The sequence below is a fragment of the Hemitrygon akajei genome, chromosome 24 (assembly GCF_048418815.1).
Source record: "Hemitrygon akajei chromosome 24, sHemAka1.3, whole genome shotgun sequence".
NCBI lineage: Eukaryota > Metazoa > Chordata > Chondrichthyes > Myliobatiformes > Dasyatidae > Hemitrygon > Hemitrygon akajei.
This window is the reverse complement of record NC_133147.1, coordinates 10,691,379-10,714,150: the sequence shown is the minus strand read 5'-3', so window position 1 is coordinate 10,714,150 and position 22,772 is coordinate 10,691,379. Positions and strand designations below refer to the sequence as shown.

The 22,772-nt window shown below is 45.6% G+C and overlaps 1 protein-coding gene and 1 long non-coding RNA gene across 2 annotated transcripts in view; one reads left to right on the top strand and one right to left on the bottom strand.

The window, feature by feature from the left end:
• LOC140715863 (forkhead box protein O3-like) overlaps positions 1–22,772 on the top strand; it is a 230,394-nt gene that overhangs the window by 78,102 nt on the left and 129,520 nt on the right. The window lies entirely within an intron of this gene.
• On the bottom strand, positions 1,085–15,126 carry LOC140715865 (uncharacterized). Its single transcript, XR_012096198.1, has 3 exons — positions 15,046–15,126; positions 11,644–11,871; positions 1,085–1,202 (listed from the first exon to the last, which is right to left on the bottom strand). It is a non-coding gene; the product is annotated as an uncharacterized lncRNA (long non-coding RNA).

The window sequence follows — 22,772 nt, the reverse complement described above, 5'->3', positions numbered from 1 at the left end:
TGAGTTCCTCCAGCATCTTGTGTGGGTTGCTCAGATTTCCAGCAACTGCAGATTTTCTCTTGCTTGTGGAGGGATATGGACTTGTGTAGGCAGAAGGGGGTTTAATTACTATTAATTATTTCAACACAGCATTATGAAGCGTACAGTTCTATGTTCCAAACCCTCTCCGGCCTCGTGATTTAGACTCCCTTACCCAGGATCCCCTCCCCCTACCGGTGACGTGGTGTTGCCATTGTAATGCTGTTGTAATGCTACCTTCTTGAGTTTCCCTTTTAAAATCTCTATATTTCCTCTTTTATGACACGTTCTGTTCTGTGCATGCCTGGAACTTCGGGCGTGGCCGTGACGGAAAAGCTGCCATTGTTCTATTGCGCTTGGCCGTATTAATCCAATCAATGATCAATAAATTGGGTTTGCCACTCTCAAGGTTCCCTCTGTTCTACAGCACTCCTCAATGCCCTATCACTTACCGTGTTAAGTCCTGCTCTGCGTTGCCCTCCCAGAGTGCAATACCTCACACTGGTTTGCGCTAAGTTTCCTCTGCTATATTTCAGCCCATTTTTCCAGCTGGTTCGGATGCCCAGGTAGTCTTCCTCGTTGTCCACTACACCGCCAAGCTTGGTATCAGCTGCAGATCTGCTGATCCAGTTAACCGCATTATCATCCAGATCATTGATATAGATGACAAACAACAGCGGACCCAGCACCAATCTCTGCGGTGCTCCACTAGTCACCGGACTGCAGTCAGAGAGGCAACCATCTACTACCTCTCCCTAGCTTCTCTTGCGAAGCCAGTATCTAATCAGTTTACTGCCTGATCTTCAATGTCAAGTGACTGAACCTTCTTAACTGACCTTCACTGCAGGACCTTGTCAAATGCCTTGCCAAAGTCCATGTAGATGGCATCCACTGTCTTGCTTTCATCAACTTTCCTGGTAACTTCCTTGAAAACCTCTATAATTTGGTTAGACACGACCTACCGTGCACAAAGACTTGCTGACTATCCTTAATCTACCCAAATACTAAAATATCTGGTCCCTTAGAGTACCTTGCTTAACTTCCATTGTGCTCGATTAATTAATGATCAATCTTCAAAGTAAAATTTATTACCAGAATACATACATGTCGCCACATACAACCCAGAGATGCTTTATCCTCAGGAAAATGTGAGTCTCCGCAGCCTCCTGAGGTACTTAGCTAACCTGTGGAACAGCAACAGTAAACAGGATCAATGAACAACAAACTGTGCAAATGCAAATATACACACTTTGTAGATAAATCGCAATAAATAGCGAGAGCATGAAATAACAAGATAAAGTGTCCTTAAAGTGAGACCATTGGTTGTGGGAGCACCAGAAATAGAATGAGTGTAGTTATCCCCTTTTGTTCAAGAGCCTCATGGTTGAGGGGGTTGCAACTGCTGGTGGTGCAAGTCCTGAGGCTCTTGTACCTTCTACCTGATGGCAGCAGCGAGAAAAGAGCATGGCCTAGGTGGTGAGGATCTCTGATGATGGATGCTGCTTTTCTACGGCAATGTTTCATGTAGATGTGCTCAGTGGTTGGGAGGGTTTTACCCGTGATGTACTGGGCCGACCCCTCTACCCATTGTAGGATTTTCCGCTCAAAGGCGTTGGTGTTCCCGTACCAGGCCATAATGCAGCAGTTAGCACCCTTCCACCACACATCTATCGAAGTTTGCCAAGATTTTTGATGACATGCCGAGTTTCCGCAGACTCCTGAGGAATCAATGAAATAAAATGGCTGAGAGTTTACAGCTTGGACAGAGGGTACTTCGGTGTCTGGACAGCTTGGGGTGAGCACCATCAGTAAGGCTCCATTGGAAGCCCACTTCCCCATCTGCTTTAGACTGCCCTTGAGCCACGCAGTGCAAGCTCACAACCCCCAGATGGTGAGATGGGCACTCTACCAAACAGCACAAACTAAATGCTGGACAGGCAGCATCAAGGAGAAAGATTAAACAGTTGGCATCTTCGGCCGAGACCCTTTATGTCTTATCTCTTCACCACTGGTAGGTGCTGCCTTAAGAAGGCAAACTTGATCATGACCACATCACCTTGTCCCAGCTCCTTTTGGGCAGGAGGTACAGGAAGTCCCACACCACCAGGTTCAAGAACAATTACTTCCCTTCAACCATTCGGTTCTTAAACCAACCAGCACAACCTTAATCACAAACACCAGGAAGTCTTCTGATGCCGGAAATCCAAAGCAACACACACAAAATGTTGGAGGAACTCAGCAGTCCGGGTAGCATCTGTGGAAAAGAGAAAACAGTCGGTGTTTGTGGGCTGAGAACCTTCTTCAGGGCTGAAAAGGAAGGGGGTAAGTCAGAGCAAGAAGGTGGGGGGAGAGGGAGGAAGAAATACAAGATAGCAGGTGACAGGTGGAACTGGAAATTTGATTTGTGAAAGAGATAAAAGGCTGGGGGGTGGTGTGGGAATCTGATAGGAGAGGACAGAAGACCATGGGAGAAAGAGAAAGAGGTGGAGCACCAGACGATGATGGGCAGGGAAGGAGATAATGTGAGAGAGGGAATGGTGAAGGGGCGGTGGGCAGTTACTGGAAGTTTTTCACTACTTAATCTCCTTCTGCTAAAAAATATTTTCGCTCCTCCTCCCCTCATCTTCTATTTCCCACTCTGGTCTCTTACCTCTTGTCACCTGCCTATCTCCTCCTCCCGGGTTCCCTCCTCAATCCCTTTCTCCTATGGTCCACTCTCCTTTCCTATCAAATTCCTTTTTCTCCAGCCCTTTACCTTTCCCACCCACCTGGCTTCACCCATCACCTTCCGGCTATCGTCCTCCCCCTCCCCCCACCGTTATTTTCTGGCGTCTTCTCCCTTCCTTTCCAGTCCTGAAAAAGGGTCTCGGACCAAGGCGTTGGCTGTTTCCTCTTTTCCATGGATGCCCCCTGGCCTGCTGAGTTCCTCCAGCATCTTGTGTGAGTCGCTCTGGACTTCCAGAATCTACGGAATTTCTCATGCTTGTTTCTCTACCAAAGAGTGCTCTTGCTTGTCAAGGGGCGACGGTTTATCAGCAGGGTTATGCACTGAACGAATAGCGTTCGTAAAGGAGGTGGAAATCTCACCTGGCACCATCTATTTTCTGTTGGTGCCATGCCACCCAGGCATCAGTAAGAACTAGCTTCAGTCCCGTGATAACACAGCCTAGGATTTCCATAGCACAGAGGCACTAACTTGCTTCAGCCTCCTCCAGATCTCAAGGGAGACATGCCTCTATGAGACTTGTTTTACAGCAGGCTAATCACTGCCATATATAACTTAGCAGAGAAAGGCAAACACTCCAACCAGCATCAGGTTTTAACTGAGTTTTGATCGGTTTGTTTTGAAGGGGCCATGGTTAAACATGGCGTAAGAATGAGGGGGAGATCTCACTGAGACCCATCAAATGATGAAAGGCCTCTAAAGAGTGGATGAGGAGAGGATGTTCCCTATGGTGGGCACAGCCTCAGAATAGAGGGACGCCCATTTAGAATGGAGACGAGGAGGAATTTCTTTAGCTGAAGAGTGGTGAATCTGTGGAAGAGTGGTGTCTGTGGCGGACAAGTCTTTGGGTATATTTAAGGCCCAGGTTGACAGATTCTTGATTAGTCAGGACATGAAGGGATACGGGGAGAAGGCAGGAGATTGGTGATAAGAGGGAACACTGCCTCACAAACTTTTTAATTTCTGTTTTTGTACTACTTATTACATCAGAGCACAAGAAACAGGAGCAGGAGTCGGCCATCTGGCCCATCGAGCCTACTCCGCCATTCAATAAGGTCATGGCTGATTTGACTATGGACTCATCTCCACCCACCTGTCTTTTCCCCATAACCCTTAATTCCCTACGATGCAAAAATCTATCCACCCTTACCTTAAAAATATTTATTGAGTTAGCCTCCATTGCTTTAACTACCTGATACATACATATGTATACTGAGTTCCTCCAGCATTTTGTGTGAGTCGCTCCGGTGTGTATATATATATATATACTTACTGTAATTCACAGTTTTTTCTCTATTATTATGTATTGCATTGTACTGCAGACACATCTCAACAAATTTCACGACATACACCGGTGATATTAAACCTGGTTCTGATTCTGATTCTGAAATACATTCCACCAGGCTCAAGGGCAGCTTCTACCCACTGTTAGAAGTCTATTGAACAATCCCCTAGTATGATAATATGTAATCTTGACGTCGTCATCCACCTCGTTTTGACCTTGCATCTTATTATTTACAGTACACTTTCTCTGAAACTGCCACACTTTATTCTGCATTCTGTTATTGTTTTACTTTGTACTACCTCGATGCACTGTGTAATGAATCGATCTGTTTGAACAGTAAGCAAACGCAAAGTCATTCTCTATACCTCGGTGTATTTGACAATTACAAACCTGTTTACCGATTTACTTCGCAGCGCTCGGTCTACAATTGTGCAAGTTTAATGCTGCTTGTGTACACCCAGGAACTGTCTGAATGTGCCAGAGTTTTAGAACATAGGGCACTATAGCACAGTACAGACCATTCAGCCCAGGATGCTGTGCCAACCTTTTAACCTACTCTGACATCAATCTAACTCTTCCCTCCATTTTTCTTTCTTCCATGTGCCTCTCTAAGAGGTCACTGTATGAGGAACGTCCGGCACCAGGAATGAAAGGGTTACTGTATGAGGAACGCCTGACAGCTCTTGGGCTGTATTCCCTGGAGTTCAGGAGAATGAGGGGGGATCTCATAGAAACATTCCGAATGTTAAGAGGCCTGAACAGATTAGAAATGGCAAAATTATTTCCTATGGTTGCGGGGGGGGGGGGGGGGAGTGTCTAGGACAAGAGGACACTACTTCAAGATTGAAGGACGTCCATTTAGAACGGAGATGTGGAGAAATTACTTTAGTCAGAGGGTGGTAAATCTGTGGAATTTGTTGCCACAAGCGGTTGTGGAGGCCAAGTCATTGGGTGCATTTAAGGCAGAGATAGATAGGTTCTTGATTAACCAGGGCATCAAAGGGTATGGGGGGAAGGCAGGGGAGTGGGGAAGACTAGAAGAATTGGATCAGCCCATGATTGAATGGCGGAGCAGACTCGATGGGCTGAATGGCCTACTTCTGTCCCTATATCTTATGGTCTTATTCTAAATCTCCCTGACAGTTTCAGCTCTACCACCACCCTACACACACACACACACACACACACACACACACACACACACACACACACACACACACACACACACACACACACACACACACACACACACACACCACTTTCTGTGTAAAAAAACTTACTTCTGACAACTTCCTATACTTTCCTCCAGTCATCTTAAAATTATGTTCCCTCACATTAGCTGTTTTGTCCCGTGGGAATGTCTCTGGCTGTGCACTCTACCTATGACTTTTCATCATTTTGTACATCTCTGTCAGGTCTCCTCTCATCTTTCTCCACTGTGAAGAGAAAAGCCCTAGCTCACCCAAACTATCCTCACGGGACGTGCTCTCTAATCCAGGCCACATCCTGGTAAATCTCCTCTCCACCCTCTCTGTGCCTTCCTGTAATGAGGCGACCAGAACTGAACCCAAAACTCCAAGTGTGGTCCAACCAGGGTTTTATAGAGCTGCAATATTACCTCTTGCCTCTTGAACTCATGCACTCACCATTTCCAATATAAAAAATCTCATCCCTGACATTCCCCCTAAACTTCCCTCCAGTTACTTTAAAATTATGCCCCCGTGCAATAGCCATTTTTGCCCTGGGGAATAAAAATCTCTGGCTCTCTAGTCAATCTAAGCTTTTTATTATCTTGTACAATTCTATTGTCACTTCTCATTCTCCTGGACTCCAAAGAGAAAAGCCCTACCTCATTCAACCTATCCTGGTAAGACGCTCTCTCCAATCCAGCCCGCATCCTGGTAAATCTCCTCTGCACCTTCTCTAAAGCCGACCACATCCTTCCGATAAGTTCTGTGCTTCATGATCCAAGATTTCTCCACCGGAGATGTTCGTCATAACATTAACCCATTTATTGGAAAGAAAGTTGTACCCCAACAATCCTTCCATCCGGAAAATTCCAGAAACCCGTCACTTCAGAGGCACGTTGAGGAAGTTGCAAGAGAAAGTGATTAGGAAGCAGGATTAAAGTTTTGTGATCCATCATCACTGTTCCCCAGGAACAGCACTTCCTGGGGAATGTGGGATCCTGGGAAGAGTTGCCTTAAGCAGTCCTGTTTGATATAGAACCATAGGCACATGCCCCGAGGTTATCATCAATTATTGATCAAAGTCTTAATTAATCCTAACCAGTAATTGCAGGCAGTGAAATATTTTATGCTTTGCAGAATCTTCACCTTGTAGCTTGAAAAATTCTCACATTCAGGTCTCACAACTGGACCTGATCAGTTGCATTCTATCCACGTGGTCAAAGGTCAAACATGAAAATGAACAGCATCCGACAGTCCTCATGAAGGGTCATGAGGACTGCACTGGCAATTTCTCCCCCTCCCTCCGTCTCTCCTTTTCAGTTCTGCATTTAGCTCCCTTTTTTCCTCTTCTTCTCACCTGCCCATCACCTCCCCCTGGGTCACCTCCTGCTTCCCTTTTTGTGATGGTCCACTCTCCTCTCCTATCCTTCCTCTCCAGCCCTTGTCCTTTCCCACCCACCAGGCTTCACCTATCACCTTCCAGCTATCCTCCTTCCCCTCCCCCGCACCTTGTGGTGCATCAGGCGGCAACCTTGCCATTTGCGTTTTGCCTGTTTTTTTTTACAAGGCCGAGTTGCTAGCTCGATGTGCGACCCTGCACGGCAGGAAAGCGTGCAAGGAGCTGCTCGTTTTCGAACCCGGGACCACTCGCCTTGCAGTCTGGTGCTGATGTCACTACCCCACCGGCCAGCTACGCGATGCAAATTAATAATCACATGACCAACTAAAGTAATCCCCTCTGCCTACACGATGTCCATATCCCTCCATTTTAATCTCTTTTATGCGCCATTTATTTTTCCATTTTCCATTCGAAAGGTTAATTGTTCTTTGCGGGATTATTTCTGACAATAAATGAATATAATCTATTCATTATTATTTTTCTTTTTTGAATTTGCAGTTTTTCTTCTTTTGCTCATTTTTTGCCAGTCTTTGTGCATAATTTTTCAATGATTCTAATGTATTTTATTTATTTAAACGCAGCGCAGATCCTTCTGGTTCTTGGAGCTGTGCCACCCAGCAAATCCCGATTTAACCCGAGCCTAATCACAGGACAATTCACAATGACCAATTAATCCACCAGCCAGGTCCTCTTTTAACCTACCAACCAGTGCATCTTCGGACTGTGGGAGGAAATCGGAGCTCCCGGAGGAAACCCACGCGGTCACAGGGAGATTGCATAAACTCATAATACAGGCAGCGGTGGGAATTGAACCTGGGTCACTGGTACTGTAAAGTGTTGTGCTAACCCCTACACTACTGTGTCGTCAAATGTCGTCCCATGGTATTTCTGTGTTCTACTGTGAGTGTCCACAAAAAAATGAATCTCAGGGTAGTAAATGGTGACATATGCGAACTTTGAAAATAACTTTACTTTGAACTTGGAACAGATTACTTCTTCGTAATCTTGGCCTTAGGAACTTTCTCTCAACTAATCTCTCTCCCTGTTAAAATGAGTTTTGACTAACTTGTCACTGAGCAGAAGTACATTTTTCTAAGCCCGGATAAGAGTCCCCAGTGTATGTTGTCCATGCCAGAGTCGCAAATCATTTCAAATCTGGACAGGCCCATTGAGCTCTTAATCCTTGCTCTCTCTTTGACTCCTTAGCAAGTTCTGCTGCTTCTTTCTTCATCATGATTCTGTTCCCACTGGCGCAGGAATACTTAATGTGCCAAAAAGCACGGCCATGGGAGAACTGTTATCACGAGAGCCCGTGGAACAATACTGAATTGACTGCAGTAAATAATGTGATTGTGAGGCAGTAGCTTTGAACAATCTTCTGCATGCAATTATCAGTCTGCACAGATGTCATAGGATAAAATTAGATGTCTGCGTGATCCATGCTCGAGATTGAGACAGTACGAAGCACTTCTGCCATTGTTAAACACTTCTTCCCCCGCCTTTTCCAGACCTGGTGAAGGGACTTGGCCCGAAACTTCAACTCTTTATTCCTTTCCATAGATGCTGCCGGACCTGCTGAGTTCCTCCAACATTTTGTGTGTGTTGTAAACACAAAGTACACTGCAGATGCTGTGGTCACATCAAGACGTACAAACAAGCTGGATGAACTCAGCAGATCAGGCAGCATTTTCAACGGATGCTGCCCGACCTGCTGAGTTCATCCAGCTTTTTTGTGTGTGTTGCTCTGGATTTCCAGCATCTGTAGAATGCTGGTGACCAAATATTTAAATTCCAATTCCCATTATGACATGTTGGCCCATGGCCTCCTCTTATGACTAGATGAGGCCACTCTCAAGGTGAAGGAGCAACACCGTACATTTCATCTAAATAGCCTCCAACCTGATCATATGAGAAACACACAAAATGCTGGCGGAACTCAGCAGGCCAGGCAGCATCTAGGAGAAGAGTACAGTTGACATTTTGGGACAAAACCCTTCAGCTGTACTCTTTCCTTAGATGCTGCCTGGCCTGCTGAGTTCCTCCAGTATTTTGTGTGTGTTGCTCGGATTTCCAGCATCTGCAGATTTCTCTTGTTTGTGATCGCATGAATGTTAATTTCTCCCTCGGTAAAAAAAAAATCCCCCTCCTTCCTCTATTCCCCACTGTGACCTTTAACCTCTTCTCAATTGCCTATTACCCCCCTCCTTTCCTTTCTCCTATGGTCCACTCTTCTCTCCTATCAGTTTCCTTCCTCTCCAGCCTTTGACCTTTCCCACCCACTTGTCATAACCAATCACCTTCCAGCTATCCTCTTTCCCCTCCCCCGACCTTGTTATTCCAGTGTCTTCCCAATTACTTCTCAGTCCTGAAGAAGGGTCTCGGGCTGAAGTTCATTAACCATAGATGCTGCCTGACCTGCTGAGTTACTCCAGCACTTTGTGTTTGTTGCTCTGCCATTGTTGTGTGCTTTCTGCAGCTGGAACATCTTTTTGCGACAGATCATAAGGTGTGACCTTCTCCCTGTCTCTCCAAGTGGAAGCCATTTGATTATCGCAGTCATTAGTTTCATAGCAATACAAAGCTTTTATTGTTGCCCCCCTTTTTTTCACAGTGAGAGTACCAGAGATCTGTTGCAGAGGGAAACATTGTCATCTGAAAGCGATTCTGGCCTTAGGGTTCAGATTCCAATAGTCAACAAAACTACCTGTTGTCTTTCACTCTTACTTGATGGATTGGAAGCTTTCCTTCGATTTTGAACATAGAACATAGTGTTACAAGGATCTACCCCTTTGGAATAATGATCAGAGAGGTACAGAGAGAATCTATAATTACTAATAAGTACCTTCATTGTCTCAACGGAGGAGCACGTGAATTTACACAACCTGTGTGCGCAGCTACTGTTTTCCTGACCCTCCATGAACAGTCAAAGACTAGAAAAGTTAATACCCAGACAAGGAGTCGATGCTGGCCATGTGTTCCTCGTGGCCCTGCTCCACTTTCCATGTGTCCAAGGGGCACTCCACATCCATGATGGTAGGTCTCTGGAGAGAGTTGTTACTGCTTTTGCATTCAAAGCATCTGCTTTTATATTCATTTCTTCACCAGTTCAAAGGCTGCATTTCACTGTCATTGGCTGTGGGTCATCTGACTGACCGATAACACCTTCTTATTGGCTCTAGTCCAGGACAGCGTCCATTTATTGCCTTCTTCCATAAGTGACAACTGGTAATTTACGGCTCTTTGTTCTAAGTCAGTTACTGAACCAGTAACTAGCTCGAATCACTCAGGGCAGAGACAGGCCCCACCATTCACTTATCTGCATGGTGTATCTAAACAAAGAAACCTCACAAATAGTGTTTCACTGCACTGCAGAGTTAATATTTCAAGTCGGTGAGCTTTCATTGAAAAGTATTAAACACTCAATGGTATTTGTTTTAATTTATGATTTCCAGCATCCATTCCATAGCATGGTGCAGGTGCTTTGGCCCACGATGCTGTGCTGACCTTTTAAACTACGTTATCATAAGTCTAACCCTTCCCTCCCACATAACCCTCTATTTTTATCTGACACACGCTTATCTAAGAGTTATTAAAATGTCCGTAATGTATCTGCCTCTAACACCATTCTGTGCACCCACCACTCTCTGTGTGAAAAAACACTTCTGACATCCTGCCTGCTATCACCATTATTATGTGCCTTGTCATACTGAAGGAGGTGTGAGGTGCTCCTTCCCTCCGCTGGCCTGCAGGTCACCCTTGGGCAAGGTGTAGCACCTGCTTAGCCTCCCGGTCAGGGTCACGTGAAGCCACGGGAGCAGGTGGTGGATGGTCGTATGAGCAGCTTGGTGCAGATCACAAGACCTGGTTATACGACCACTGACGCCAGGCAGACAATCTCTGAAGAGTATTGATAATGGCTGGGGTCACCCGTCTTGTAAAGACACTGCCCAGAAGAAGGCAACGGCAAACCGCTTCTGTGGAGAAATTTGCCAAGAACAATCATGGTCTTGGAAAGACCACGATCGCCCACGGCTCATAATGATGATGTCATATGACACAGCACAAGCTGGGAAATAGAGTGTGATCCTTACACCTTTTCAATCTCCCTCATAATTTTATATACGTTGTGAAGGAAGGTGGAATTGATGCCAAGATCAGAAGCCCCATGGCCTTATTGAATGTTGGAACAGCTGTGATGGGGCGAACTGCATTTCTCTTTGGTGCGAGTAGAAAGACCCTTTCATCTCCATACCCAGCCTGCTTCCTTTTCCCCCCCTTGGTCCATTTCCTCTGCCCCACCAAAATCTTTGACTGCTCGACAATTTGTTTTAAATAGAACACTGTGGTTTTCCTCCTACTCCGTCCTTGTGTAACTAAACGGAAAGGCTTGCTCAACACGATTAAAGGTTCTGTCTTCCCGTGGTGTTGAGATGTCTCAGTGTTGACACAGGAGCTGGGTCACGTTTGGAGGGGTTTCTGGTCATCTGCTGAGTTACCTGTAATGTGGGTCATAGCGAGACCACTGAGACCATGCTGACCATCTGGCACCTAATTGTACTACCTGCTGCTGGTAGCGCTGCTGGCGTTTAGGGCAGGAATGAAGGTTCTCCATCTCTGGTGGTGTTCAGAGCTTCCGTCACTGTAACAGAAGGTCGGTTTTCACTACTGTCAGTCATGCAAGTCCCAGGTGGAGACTCAGGAATACCGTCGCACTCAGATGTAGGAGGATTCTTCATTGCTGCTTCTGTAACAGTTTTGTTTGACCAATCAGGGTTGTTAGGCTCACAAACCTGGAGGACCAGAGGACCACTCTTAGTCTGTCCTTTACCCTTTGACCTGTTTGGCATGGGTGACCCTACCAAGAGCCAAAGCACAAAGCCCTGACTCTGGCCAACATAGTTCTCCAGGTCACTGAGGCACACAAGCCTCCAAACCCAACGACAACGTTGTGGTCCTCTTGGAGGACCAACTTGCATCTTGTAAAGGAATCACACAATAGCCTTTATGGTTAATGGGAATGACTTACTTTACTTGCGCCCTTAGCTCCCAGTGGAGCATGGGCCATCGATGACGTCTGGTCCCCATCGTCCTCTGAAGTCAATGGTCTGGTTGGAACTCATCAGGGTTTCTGCAATCCATTGTATCCCCTGTACAGGGGATCGGCCTATACAGCTTCGCCAGAGCCCTGATGGCCGGCCTTACCCATTTCGTTCTCTCGCAATGGGGCCATTGAGGGGTGATTCTGGGGATATGACTGCAAAAAAAAACTTCAGGCAATGGTGGACACTGCTGAGCACATTATAGGAACCAGCCTCCCTTCTCTTGACCCTGTCTACACCTCTCTCTGCCCCAGTAAGGCAGCCAGTTTAATCCAAGACCCTGGCCATCCCAGACATTCTCTTCCCCAGCCTCCCGCCAGATAGAAGACACAACAGCCTGAAAGGACATAGCACCAGGGTCAAGGACAGTCTCCATCCCACTGCAATCAGACTCTTGAACGATAAGATGGACTACTGATCTCACAATCTACCTTGTCATGATCTTGCATGTTATTATTTACCAGTATCGCACTTTCTCTGTAAGTTTTATACTTTTGATGGCTCTGCGCCTGGGAATTCCGAACAGTGCGAGGGATATCATTGAAACCTATTGAATGTTGAAAGGCCTCAATAGAGTGGATGTGGAGAGGCTGTTTCCCATGGTGGGAGAGTCTAAGAGCAGAGGACACATTCTCAAAATAATGGTGTGTCCTTTTAGAACGGAGATGAGGAGGAATTTCTTTAGCCAGATGGTGGTGAATCTGTGGAATTCTTTGTCATGGGTGGCTGTGGAGGCCAAGTCATTGGGTATATTTAAAGCACAGACTGATAGATTCTTGATTAGTCAGGGCATGAAGGGATACGGGGTGAAGGCAGGAGCTTGGGGCTGAGAGGGAAATGGATCAGCCGTGATGAAATGGCAGAGCAGACACGATGGGCTGAATGGCCTCATTCTGCTCCCTTATCTTATGGTGTTTATTCTGCATTCTGTTATTGTTTTCCCTTGTTCTACCCCAATGCACCGTGTAACGATCTGATCTGTATGGACAGTATGCAAGACAATTTTTTCACTGTATCTCAGTACATGTGACAATGATACACTGATATCAATGTGTACCTGTAAGTTATCCTTGTAAACAGAAGCTGAGATGCTGCAAAGTGTCATAATGAAAAGTTTCAACTGTACGAACAAGTTGAGGTCAACAGAGGAAAGGTGATTTTAAAGTCATTGAGAACAAAGGCATCTGGGAAAACTGGTCCATAATTCATTGGAAGTGGTGTCACAGGTAGATTGGGTCATGAAGGAAGTTTTGGAAAATTGGCCTATATAAATCAAAGTACTGAGTACAGGAACTGGATGTTATGTTGAAGTTGCTGAAGTCATTGGTGGGGCCTAATTTGGAGTATTATGTGCAGTTTTGGTCACCGACCTACAGGAAAAATGTAAACAAGGTTGAAAGTGGACAGAAAAGATTACAAGGATGTTGCCAGGTCTGAAGGACCTGAATTTTAAGGAAAGATTGAATAGGTTAGGACTTTATTCCTCGGAATGTAGAAGACTGAGAGGAGATTTGATAGAGGTGTACAAAATTATCAAGGATACAGATAAGGTAATTACAGTCCGGCTTTTTCCACTGAGGTTGTGTGGGACTGCAATTAGAGGTCATGGGCTAAGGGTGAAAGGGGAAATATTTAAGACGAACATGAGGGGAAACTTCTTCACTCAGAGGGTGGTGAGAGTGTGGAACGAGCTGCCAGCACAAGTGTTGCATGAAAGCTCGATTTCAGCGTTTAAGAGAGGTTTGGATAGGTACATGGATGGTAGGGGGTATGGAGGGTTATGGTCCCAGTGCAGGTCGATGGGAGTAGGCAGTTTAAATGATTTTGGCAAGGACTAGATGGGCCAAAAGGTCTGTTTCTGTGCTGTATGGCTTTATCCCAGTCAAAGGTTCAAGATACAAAGTGCATTTCCTATCAATGTACCTATGGAGTATACAACACCGAGATTCTCTCATTCTCATTCTCTCTCTCTCTCTCTCTCTCTCTCTCTCTCTCTCTCTCTCTCTCTCTCGACAGCAACAAAACAAGGAAAACCATGGAACATGTTTAAAGAGAAACACCAAACCCACAAACACACCCCATATGCAGAAAAATCAACAAATCATGCAAAAAGTGAAAAGCACAGATCAGAAAAAACACAAAATCTATAAATTCCAGGAATACTCTGTTCAGTTATATCCCGCGCAGTGTCGTTTTCCAGCCGCAGGCCGCCCCGAAGGACTTGTATCTGGTTCGTAGCCTCCATGCTAAAGGCATTAATTTCTCTGGAATTTTCACAGGAGAAAGGACTTTAGAGTGTGTGCCATTACCAATCTCTTCTACCCGTGGTAATCCCTGGCTTATAGTCCGCCTGTGTACAAAGAGTTGAAAACAAGGCAATAAAGCAGAGACGTTTGTTGGTAATGGAGTTATAGAGCATAACAGCATGGGATCAGGCCCTTCGGTCCATCAGGGCAATGCTGAACTGTTGTTCAGCCTAGTTCCACTGATCTGCATCCGGATGATAGGCCTCCACACCTCTCCCGTCCGTATACCTATCCAAACTTCGCTGAAATGTTGAAATTGAGCCCTCATCCAGTACTTCTGCCGGCAACTCGTTCCTCACTCGCTCCACCCTCTGAGTGAAAAAGTTCAGCTTAAGTATTTCACCTTTCACCCTCAACCCATGACCTCAGTGGAAAAAGGCTTCTTGCATGTACATCATCTCTACCCCTCATCATTTTGTGCACCTCGATCAAATCTTCACTTATTCTCCAATGCTCCGGGGAATAAAGTCAAAACTTATTCAACCTTTCCCTATAACACAGGGTCCTCGAGACATATTCATAAGGTAGAACACAGAGCAAAGAAAGATAGAGCCCAGGGATAGGCCCCTTGGCCCACAACGCTGTGCTCAACTAATTAAATAGTCATCTAATCTCTTCTGCCTGCACAAAGTCCGTATCCTTTCTTTTTCCTCAGATTCATCTGCCTATCTAAACATCTCATAAAAGTCTCTGGTGTATTTGCCTCTACCCCCACCCCAGACAGCACCACCCACCACTCTCTGGGTAAAAAAACTTGCCCCTCACACCTCATTTGAACTTACCCCCTTTCACCTTAAAAACATTCCCTCTGATATTTGACATTTCAACCCTGGGAAGAACTTGCTATCTACTCTACCTATGCCCCTCGTAATCTTATAAACCTCACTCACAGGCGCTCCCAACCCTTTTCTATGCCATGGGCCGTTACCATTAACGGGAGGGTCTGTGGAAGGGACAGCCTGTTCTATCAAATCTCCCCTCAACCTCCGCCACTCCAGAGTAAACAACCCAAGTTTGTCCAACCTCACGTTGTAGGATATGCCCTCTAATCCAGGCAGAATCCTCTTCTGCGCCCTCCACAAAACCTCGACCTCCTTCTTGTCATGGGGATCTTACCAAACTTTCAATTTACAAGACAAGATTTATAGTTTATGGAGGAAATCCTGCCCAGGCCTTGGATTGGTTGTGTTTTTAAAACAGGGGAGACAATTTTGGATTGGGAATTCTCACAGGTTGGAGAGATAAGCTAAATTACGTGTTAGTAATAGAGCGTAAAAAGCAGATAAACAATTCTACAGATGCTGCAGCTCACACAGCCTGTGCCAAGTTGGGGGAAATAGTCAAGAGAAAAGTGCAATCCTCTTACACTTTTTCTGCTTCAGAGGGCTTTAGATCCAGGGATGTATTTTGACAATGTAGTAACTGCTGTGAAATGGGAAACGTATCATGCCCTCTTCACATATCAGGCCATGCCCTCTCCTCACTGCTGCCTTCGAGAAGCTGGTACTGGAGCCTTAGGTCCCACACCACCAGGTTCAGGGACAGTTACTACCCCTCAACCATCAGGCTCCTTAACCAGCGTGGACATCTTCACTCGTCATAACTCTGAACTGATGTCACGTATGATAGACTCACTTTGAAGGACTCTACAACTCCTATTTTCAGTATTATTTGTTTATATATCGATCTGTCTATTTGACTATCTAGCAGTCTATCTATCTCTTTACTTGTCTATTTGACTATCTATCAGTCTATCTATCTCTTTACTTGTCTATTTGACTATCTATCAGTCTATCTATTTACCTGTCTTCCTATTGGATTATTTATCTATCTATCTGTCTATTTATTGATTGATTGATTGATTGATTGTATTAGCAGTTTATCTTCTTTTGCACACTGGCTGTTTGTCAGACCCTACGTGTAATTTTTCATTGATTTCATTGTATTTCTCTGTTCTACTGAACAAAAATAGCTCTCTGGGTAGGATATGGTGACATTTATGTACTTTGATAATAAACATAGAAAACCTACAGTACAATACAGGCCCTTCGGCCCACAATGCCGCGCTGAACGGGTACCCAAAGTAAATTTATTTTGAGCTTTTGAGCAGAGCAACTAACTTGATCACAGCAAACTTGCAAAAGAACAACATGATAATGACAAGATTAGCCTTTTCTAGTGACCGATTAGACAATAAATATTAGGTCCACCTAATTCCAACATGGCTGCTTTATTACCCCTCTCAATGCCATTCTCCCCATAATCTGTGACCCCCTTATTAGTCAATCTATCAACCCCCACTTTAAAAATACCCAGTGACTTGACCTCCACAGTCCCTCTGTGGCAATGAATTCCACATATTCAACACCCTCTGGTGAAAGAAATTCTTCCTCACCTCTGTCCTAAAGAGATGTTCTTCTATTCTGAGGCTGACTGTCTAGTCCTAGACTTCCCTACTATAGGAAACATCCTCTCATGTCCACCTATCTAAGCCTTTCAATATCCTGTACATTTCGGTGAGATTTCCCTCTCATTTTTTCTAAACTCCTGTGAGCACAGGCCCAGAGCCGGGATGCAGAGAGGCAAAAGAGTGTCATGGGATCTTTCAGGTCTTGTCGTAGGAAAACAGCAGCCATCAACAGGTGCTGCTGCCATCAGGTAGTGGGTACAAGAGCCTCAGGACTCATACCATCAAGTTCAAGAACAGTTAGTTACTACCCATCAACCATCATAATAAAAGAGGTTAACTACACTCACTTGCCCCATCATTGAAACGTTCCAACAACCAATGATCTCACTTTAAGGATTCTTTGTCTCACGTGCTTGATATTTATTGCTGTTTATTTATATTTCCATTTGCACAGTTTGTTGTCTTCTGCACTCTGGCTGATCTTTCACTGATCTTGTTATAGATTTGAAGATTATACCCACAAGAACATGAATCTCAGTGTTGTATATGGCGACACATATGTACTTGAGTAATAAAATTTACTTCGAACTTTTGAACTTTTTAAAAGACAGCATCTTGGACAATGCGATGATCCCTCAGCCGTGCACTAGAGTTCCACCCTCGTTCCTAGTGCCTGAAATTTTGGGCGAATCTTTCATTCCAAACCTTCTCACCCAGAGAACAGTGCATGACCCATGCAGACACAGAGACACCAGCAGACCACAGATTTACGGTATAACCCGAGCTCCTCCCAAGACACAATTCAATATTCATGCCATCACGGCCAGCCAAACAAAACATCCCGTCCCAACGTGGGATGGCCTAATCTGTATCAGAATGGGAAAGAAATTCTCGGGAGAGTGGGAATTTCTGGGCTGCTTAAAGTGACTGCTGACAAATCTGTGAGGAGTGAGGTTGACGTGAGTGGGATTTGATTAACCCTTTGAGTACAACTGCAGTCTGTGAAATAAGCGGTGCATACTAGGAAACGCCGCCTTGTCCTGTTCTACAGCTCGCCGCCTTGGCAGAATGCTCTGCTAATGCGGAGCAACATTCCACACAGAATTACCTGATCGAGTGATATGTCTTGCTTAAGAAAGGAACAATTTGGCAGTTCTACAACAGAGGATTAAAATCCTTGCATACATTGTGATGCTGTTAAAATTGCTTGCCTGAAGTGACTTGCCTGGCGTCTGACAGCCCTGCAGCAGAGAATGGGAAATAAATGATCTGTTCCTTATTTTCATCCTTCCTGCAGAGTCTGGGGCAGTGTTCCATGATCATTACCTTTAGAAAATACACATGTTTAGTTTTCTTAATTTTAAAAAGCTGACTCTGAACTGAACTAAACAGAATGCTCCTGGACTCCTGGTTTGATATTCTATATCTTTCTCGCCTGCTTTTTTGCCATTTGTGCAATTTGTCCTCTTTTTCCACGTAGGGGTGTTTGATGCTTTCTTGAACGGGTTCCATGGTGTTTCTTCATTTTGTGGCTGCCTACGGGAGGACAAACCTCAGGGTCGTTTTCTGCATGCATACTTGGACAATAAGTGTACTTTGAATCTTTAATCGGCCAGTTGCAAAGTTTGTACCGCCACTGGGATTCCAGTGGGATGATTGGGAAGGGGAAGAAATGCAGCTGCAAAGGTCCAAGTTTCCTAAGCGGTTCGGCACGGGACTAGATGGGCTGAAGCGACTCCCTTTCCGTGACTCCGTGACGCTGAAGTAAAGTAAGTTGGAAAAGGAATCTACAGCAAACAACGTAAAGAATGGAGCATTTGAAAACAAAAATGTCTCCAGACCATTATGAATTCAAACAGGCCGAGGATGGAACTTGATAGAACTCTTTTGCAAAAGCCCTGATCAAATGCTGGCACAGATGCTGTTTCAAGACACTGACAGCGGTGGCTTTTCGTGCCTATGTTGTCTCCCCGTGAAATGATAGAACACAAGACTTTCTTTGTCAGACTCAACAAAGGACTTGGACTATTTCCACCCTCTTTAAATTCCAACCTCAATGCGCCTTGCCAAGAAAACCTTTTAGCCTTCTACCAGTTTATATAGTTAACAGAATTATCCTGGCAGGAATGTGTAACGAAAAAAATCAATTTTAATGAGTGGAAAACGGAGCTTAAACTGAGATCCTTAACGCTGACTCTCAGCAACCAGATCTACTGGCCTCGCAAAGCCAAGTTGAAACGGGTCCAGAATCTCCAGCACCCTTAGAACAGGCCAAAGTAATCAAATCAAGAGCACACTAAATTCTGAAAACAGGAATTGTATATCAGCCCCATCTGTACAATCCTCCATCGGTCTCTCACAAAGTAAACGCATCGACAGTTCCGATCATAACAGAGGAGGAAATACATATTCTTGTGATTCATTCAGGAATTCCTCTGAAACACATTGTTTTTCTGCTAATAAGTCACAATATTTTTACGCTACTGTGTACACAATTTACTTCTCTTAATTGGGGCAGCACGGTGGCACAATTGTTTACAGTACAGATGGCCAGGGTTCAATTCCCTCCTTGTACAATCTTGTAAGGAGATTGTACAAGAGGCATTGCTGATGCCGGGAGTCTAGAGCAAGACGCACAACGTGCTGGAAGAGCTCAGCAGGTCAGGCGACATCGGTGGGTGGGAATAAACTGTCGACGTTTCGTGGCGAGGTCGTTCATCAGGACTGGGAATTTGCAAGCAGACCATTTCCGCTGAGGTTGGGTGGGCCTACAACCAGGGGTCATGGGTTAAGGTTGAAAGGTGAAAAGTTCAAGGGGAACATGAGGGGAGACTTCAGTGGAACGAGCTGCCAGCACAGGTGGTGCATGCGAGCTCGATTTCAATGTTTAAGAGAAGTTTAGATAGGTACATGTGTTGGTGCGTGGCCAAGTGGCTATGGCATCAGTCTAGTGATTTGAAGGTTGCTAGTTCGAGTCTCAGCTGAGGCAGTGTGTTGTGTCCTTGAGCAAGGCACTTAACCACACATTGCTCTCACTTAACCACACATTGCTCTGCGACGACACCGGTGCCAAGCTGTATCATCCTAGTGCCCTTCCCTTGGACAATATTGGTGGCATGGAGAGGGGAGACTTGTAGCATGGGCAACTGCCGGTCTTCCATACAACCCTGCCCAGGCCTCAGTCAACATCGAAATCGATGGACGTAGGCCTCCGTTAGTCTCGATAGACCATGGATTTGCACCTTGGAAAGTTTCCAGGGCGCAAGCCTGGGCAAGGTTTTTTTTTAACGGAAGACCAGCAGTTGCCCAAGCTGCGAGTCTCCCCTCTCCACGCCTCCGATGTTGTCCAAGGGAAGGGCATTAGCAGCCGAAGAAGATGGACAGCCAAAGAAGAGAGAGATAGGTACATGGATACTAGGGGTATGGAGGGCTATGGTCCCAGTGCAGGACGATGGGAGTTGGCAGTTTAAATGGTTTGGCACAGACTAGATGGGCAGAAGGGCCGGTGACTCTGTGACTCTGTAATGTGCTATAGTTGCAGAGAAAGGGCGGTGCAGATGAACAGTAAGGTGTACGGCCACGACAATGTGGACTGACAGTTCTAGAGTCGTCTTTCTCGGATAGGAGGTCCATTCAAAAGTCTTATAGCAGTGGGCTAGAAGCTGTCCTTGAGCCTGGTGGCACGTGCTTTCAGAGTTGAGTATCTCTTGCCTGGGGTGGGGGGGGGGGGGGGGGGAAGAATGTCCAGCATAAGAGATTCTGCAGATGCTGGAAGTCCTGAGCAGCACGCATGAAATTCTGGGGGACCTCAGCCAGTCATCTATGGAGAAGTTCTGACGAAGGGTGTCGTTGATTGTTTATTCCTCTCTATAGATGTTGCCTCCAGCATTTTGTGTGTGCTACTCAGGAGAATGTCCAGGCTGGGCGGGGTCTTTGATTGTCCTCTAAGGCAGCGAGAAGAGCGGACAGGGTGCCTGGAGGGGAGGCTGATCTCCGAGATGTGCTGAGCAGTGTGAAAATGCTAGTGACTTCATTCACAGCTGACTGGATCGAAGTTTGCCTTGCGTATTGTGGCCTTTTGGTCATGCTGAACTGTCCACGAGCACTAGATTAGCCGGTCGAACCTGTTGCTCTGGAAGTTAGTTTATGGAGGATGGCCTGTGAGAGGTGCGTAAGGCTAACATTAGAATCGAATCCCTCAGACCTCCGTGCTTACCTGCATCTGTGTTTCATGGTTGCGCTGCGGTTAGCGTGATGCTATTACAGCTCAGGGCATCGGAGTTCGGAGTTCAATTCTGGCGACCTCTGTAAAAAAGTTTGTGAGTTCCCTCCAGGTGCTCTGGTTTCCTCCCACAGTCCAAAGGCGTACCGATTAGCAGGTGGAAAAAAACTCGGAAAATGTGTACCTCGGGTGGCTGATGGTTGGGTTGAGCTGTTCCCTGATCTTAGCAATTCATTTGCAAATCTTTTGTCACTCTATGAGAAGATGTCATCAGCGTACTGTTAATTGTGCACGTTCTCTGAATACTTTACCTTTATCTACTTATCAATCAGCTGATTGGACATATTCACAGAAACTCAAAGATGACGTAGGCGGGGAGTCTCATTGCTAATTGGTCATTGTAAATCGTAAATTGTTCTGTGATTGGGCTAGGTTGCCGAGGTTGGAAGGATTTGTTCCGCACTGTATCCCGAAATAAAAAATTTAAAAATGGAAATAAAATAACCCAATTTATGTGGGTGACTTGTGCCAGGCACTGCCAACAGGCTGTTGAATTGGGTACAAGGTGGCTGGAAATCGCCAGAGATTCATTGCTGGGACAGACCCTCAGAACATCCTTCCACAACCCATGATGACAAAGCTCATGTGAGCCTCAGGCTCTCAGCTTCATCAGCTGCTATTAAAGGGCTGATGGAAATATGGGAAGAATATAACGGGATTTGTATGCATGGGAGTTTATGGTTGTCATGGATCTGGTGGCACAAAGGGATTTTGAGTCGACATATCCGCAGACGGCTGTGGAGACCAAGTCATTGGGCATATTTAAAGCAGAGGGTGAAAGGGTCTTGATTAGTCAACGTGTCAAAGGTTATGAGGAGAAGGCAGGAGAAGGGGATTGTGGGGGATCATAATCAGCCATCATGGAATGGTAGAACAGACTCGATGGGCTGAATAGCCTAATTCTGCTCCAATGACTGTATGACTCCGACATTAAAATCTGCCAGTAAGGTAGAAAATACAACATAGAGCAGTACAGCGCGAAAACAAGCCCCCATCACCCAGTTCTTGCCCTCTTCTCATTGATACAATCAGGGAGGAGGTACAGGAGTCTGAAGACACACACTCAGCGATTCAGGAACAGCTTCTTCCCCTCTGCCATCCAGTTTCTGAATGGACATTGAACCCATGGACACTACCTCAATACTTTTTTATTTCTGTTTTACACTACCTATTTAATTTAACTATTTAATATCTATGTACTTACTGTAGTTCAGTTTTTCTCTATTATTCTGCATTGCATTGTACTGCCGCCGCAAAGTCACAAATTTCATGACGTATTAAATCTGATTCTGATAACAAAAATAACAACAAATGTAAGGAACGCAATGGCCCAGCGACAGTGAAGGAACAGCGATATGTCTGGAGGTTAGCTTTCCTCGTGAGTTTCCTGGCCCTTGCCCTTCCACCTGAGGAGGAGGTGGGTTTGGAAGGTGCTGTGTGAGGAATCACGGTGAGTTGTTTCTTTGCATTTACAGACAGAGCACGTTGTTGTCGGTGTGCGTCGGAGGTGCAGAGGGTGAATGGCTGTGGATGGGATACCCATTCTAAAGGCTGCTATGTCCGAACTTCTTGAACGTTGCTGAGTTGACAAGCAGTGCTGGGCACATATATATATAGAGCCAGGATGCTTAAGGCTTTTGCAGGGTACCGTATTTGCCAACGTGGAGCGGAGAGCGAGTTTGTAAGTCTGGCTAGAGCAGAGGATGTTGGGAATGGAGAGGGTAGAGTGCTGCAGGAGGGGTGCGGGACAGGTGGCGGAGAAGGAGTGCCAGGGGTGGGTTTGGTGCAGGTGCAGACACACCCGGCCCTGAGACACCAGGCAAGGTCATTTGATTCCAAACAATTGGTTTATTGATCATTACAGAATGTCCCTCTGGTGCTTCCCGCTCCCTCCCCTCTCCCTTCCCCTTTTCCCAACAGTGATTCCCCTCTCCCTGCCCCCTTCCCACTCTCAGTCCACGATAGAGACCCAGATCAGAATCAGGTTTATCATCACTCAGGTATGACGTGAAAGTTTTTTTAGCGGCAGCTATACAGTGCAATACATAAAATTACTAC